We start from the raw sequence: 4,760 nt of genomic DNA, 5'->3' as shown, positions 1-4,760 counted from the left end.
GTGATCTCTGTGGAAATAATTCAAATTAGACATTGTAGTGTAGAATTCTGATGGGACTTATTGCACGATAAAGTGAAGTGCTTCCAAAATGTTAATTCTCTGCAAAGTGTCAGAGATTTGTCTCAGCTTTCATTCCCCTTTTGTGCCACAAATTATTTAGTAGTGTCATGTACTCATTCTAATCCCTTCCATGTTCACCTCCCTTAATCCCTGTCCAAATTATGGTCTGATGTTCTTTGAATACACACACACACACACACACACACACACACACACTATACTGTTTTTTGCACCAACAATCAGGTTCATTTGCTGGTTTTGTAATCTGATAATCATTAGATTATGAGGTATGAATTCATGCCCAATGGCATTTAAGTCTGCTAATTTGCTACCTAAAAATATTAATCATTTTCTGTGATTTAAATTGTTTCTCACTTCTGACTTATAGATTGTTTTCCATAGCAGGAAGTTATGGAAGAAACAAAATGTATTACACTGTTGAAACTTTTGCATAAATGAATGATTCTGAACAGGTGTAAATATTCAAATACATGTATGTGTTTGTATGTGTTAATGATGTAGTTTATTCTTATACTGCTCCCAAAGACAAATATTAAAACTACAGGTTTCACTTCAAAGAAATATTTCCTTCTCTTTTAAAACTGGAAACTTCAAACTGTGTAATGTTTGAATTATTATGGATTTGCATATTAATCATGAATTTTAAAATAATTGTCTTAGAATTTTAATATGGCACATGAATAATTTTTGCATGTTATCTGCAACTAGATTATAGAAAAATAAACTAGGATCTTTTTAGACACTTGAAAACGATTACTCAGTCTCCTTTTGCAATGTTGAAGCAATAGACTTTGGCTAAGGCCTAGCATAATTGACAGATCATTTTCAGAGGCAGGAAATTTTTCAGAACCATTTTACCTTGTCTTGACAAGATTTGACAGACCTGCTTATCCATTTCCAGATACCATGTACTTTGTAATTGTTTGAGGCATTTGCCAGTTTCAACAAGAAGAAAACAAACTCTGATTGGCATGTCTTTAGTGCTCAACCTTCTCTTAAGTATAGATTGGTACTCTCAGGAGCAATCATGTCTCATGTCTACAGAATCCTAAATTATTTAAATGCCATGTTCTACAGATCCTTGAAGTAGTTGAACATTACCTATCTAGATAGAATACAATATCTATGTATCTAAAGAACCTAATTGATCCTACTGTATGTACAACAGACATGAATAATTATTGACCTATATTAATTAATACATGTATAACTTAAAGACTAAAACTTCATGTCAGAATATTAAATAATCTGTAAACAAATATGCAACAAATGAGGACAATGACCTCAAAATGTAAACAATGTATAAGTTTCTTGATCAGATTTAGGAGTAATATATAATGTAATATGAAAATATATCCTAAAAGATGTATCAATATACAAAATGTTCTAAACAGAGGTAGAAACATTCATTCATACAATTTGACAGAATAACTATGCATAGGTTTAAAAATTATGTAAACAAAAATGACAAATATAGTTTGAATTTGTATCAATGTAAAGAACTATGCCAATGTAAATTGTCATTGAATAATAGCTCACAAGTATTCACTCTATTTCCCAATATTATTATCCCTTTTTTTTAACAAACATACTTTTCACCCCAACACTCTATCCAGTAAAAGTAATAATCAACAACCCCTAAACAGTGTTCCCAACCATAAGCCCAAATATTGTTTGGGGGACAGGGGTAGTCATCCTCTAGAAATGTTTCACACTGTCATGCAGGTAATGTTCTATTAATGGGATCCTGCGAAATAAAGTGATAGTTAAGTTGCAAAATGACTCTCCAGTATATTTGCAAACAATTTACAAGTAGTTGAGAGGGTGTTAATTTTTTTCAAAGTTCTTATTTGGAGCTCTGGCCAGAATGTCGTGAGAAGGTGTACCATTTATCATCTTGTATCCAAAAATTCGCTCTTATAGTAGCACTGTCAGCATTTCAATGTCATCTAAACTAGGTGGAGTTGTTGCTGTGGGGCCTCCTCTTCTTCCGGAAAACTTCAAAGATTACTGCAGGAAAAGGATGTGTAGGAAAATCTACTGTTTATCGTGGAAAACTTAAATATCTTTCATATAAAATATATTCAATGGAGAATACATTATAGACAAAACAGGCATGGAGAAAGTAATTTTTTTCCTAAAGTCTTCCTTCTGTCTCATACCAGATGGTTTCTGATATGAGACAGAAACTCTGAATGTTCCTTTTAACAACATGCTTGAATTTAGAGATGTACAAAGCTATTGTCCAACTCCAAAACCAACTGAACATATTGATGTGTGTGTGTATGTTTCTGTGTGTGTGTGGGTGGGTGGGTGGGTGGGTATGTGTGTGCGTGTGTGTATAAATGTAGGTGTAACCAGCAAAATCCATATTCCATTTTCTAGATGATCCTTAGTGGATAGTTATTTTTCATTCTGTCAGCATTCAAACATCAATTCCTTTTCTGCTTCAGCTGTTAATTCTCTGGGATTATTCAAGTATGTATCACTGTCTAGGGTTTTGTTTAAATGAATTATTAGATAAGGTGTTATCCCAACTGGAAATTTCTCCTAATAATCTTTGAAAGTCATTAAGAGTCTGCAACCAGTCTCTCCTAATTTGTGTCTTTTGTGTTCTAATTTTCTGTAAACCTATTCTGTAACCTAAGTAAATAACAGAATCGTCTCTTGGAATTTTTCAGGAGCAATTTGTAATCCCCATTTAGTCAAGACTTTCTTTACTTCTTCAAACATCCTTCCTAAATTATTTGTATTTGAATCAGATAACAAAAATCATCTATGTAATGGTAGATTATAGACTTAGGAAACTGCTTATGTTTCCAATGGCTGGCTGAAAAAGTATTGGCATAGATTAGGGCTATAGAGCATTCCCTGTTGGAGGATGGTCCATTGATATCTCCTAGGAGGTTGAGAATTATTCTAAGTAGGCACTATGAAGGCTAACTTTTCTCTATCCTTTTCTTGGATAATTAAAGAAACAATCCTTTAAATTAATAACTATGAGAGGCTATCACTTTGGTACCAGAGAAGGCACAGGAATTCCAGATTGTAGAGGGCCCATAGATTGAATAACCTTATTGATAACTCTAAGATCTGTCACCATTCTCCATTTTTCAGATTTCTTTGTAACATCAAATACAGGAGAATTCCTATGGCTGGTAGCTTATTCTATGTGTCAAACATCTGGTTACTCTTCTACCAGTTGTTTTAAAGCCTGCAACTTTCCCTCAGCTAGAGGCCACTGTTTATCCCATATCAGTTTCTCAGTTAACCATTTTAAAGTTAGGTCTGTTGATACCTCTAAAAGTTTATCAATTGCTTTGTGTTCTCATACAGCCCAAATGGCTGGTGTATGCCATCTATAGTATCTTCTAATATTTTTCTCAGAAACATAAATTTTAGAGCCTGCACAAATATTTGATCTGGTTATTCCTTTGCTGCAGTAGGTCACGACCCCAAAATTTACTACAATATGGTTATATATAGCCTTATTCTACCTATTTGCCCTTTTGGCCTTATGCATTCAATACGTCTCGTGCTTTGTTTTACACAATATTGGTTTACAATTCCCAAAAACTGAGGATCTACCTCCTGAATATACCAATTTGAATGCCAAGATTCTGGAGTAATGATACTTACATTCCCCACCCATGTCTAATAAGTCTTCAATAAATGCCATTTATACACACTCTTAGCTTTGGTCTTGGATCATTTATAGAAGTCTGCCAGAATATATATTTTCTCTCTCCTACTGGAGGTTTTGACTCATTTTCCACATTTATCCCATCATTCAAACCAGTATTGCTTTTTTTTATTGGATATTTATTTATTTTTTTAATTTTCCTGGCAGGACACATTCTCCACAGGACCACATTCATCATGAGGTTCTGCAAGAGGACCCCATGGCATATCTTGATGGTATTGGGTTATCCTGTCTATTTTTCATTGACCTACACTCATTGGTGGTATATTGGCCTTTGCCACACCTTCTACGTATACCTGAAGGCTGAGTCCTCCTATTTCTGCCATATCCAGAGGAGACAATATTCCTAAGAATCTGTTGTCTACAATTCCTCTTCAGATGTCCCATTCTACCACAATTAAAACATTTTCTATTTTGATGGCTTGTCTTACTAATGGAATTTGCTTCTCCTACCCAAGCTACAGTACCATAGTCAAGTATCTTGACGTTCATTGTATGCAAGCCTCATTCATCCATGGGTGTTAATCTGATCTTTAAAGGCCAAAGGATCCTTTTTACATCCTATGTTGGCATTCTCATAAGCCAAATATTCAATGATTATACATCTAGCTTCTGGGTCAGTTGCCCCTATTTGTACAGCCCTAGTTAGTCTTTGCAAAAAATCACTAGAAGTTTCTCTCTGACCCTGTTTAACCCTAAGAAATGATTCAACTCTATTTCTTAGTTTCTGAATCCTGTCCCATTTCTTTAAAGCTGCTGTGCTACATAGGGACAAGGTGTGATTATCATAAAAAGCTTGATCCTGAGGATCAGAGTAAAGTCCTTCACCTAGAAATTGATCTAGGGAAATCTCAAGTCCTTTTGCCTTTTTTTGTTGCTCTGAAATTCTTGCCTCCTCTTTAAAGAAGGACCTCCAAAGTAAATGCTGTATACTTTTTAGAACTATTGAGATGAACTGACTCCAAACTTGAGGCAT

This window comes from Microtus oregoni, unplaced genomic scaffold (genome assembly GCF_018167655.1).
Source record: "Microtus oregoni isolate MIOR12 unplaced genomic scaffold, Mior012 000067F_000, whole genome shotgun sequence".
NCBI lineage: Eukaryota > Metazoa > Chordata > Mammalia > Rodentia > Cricetidae > Microtus > Microtus oregoni.
This window is presented reverse-complemented; position numbering follows the sequence as displayed.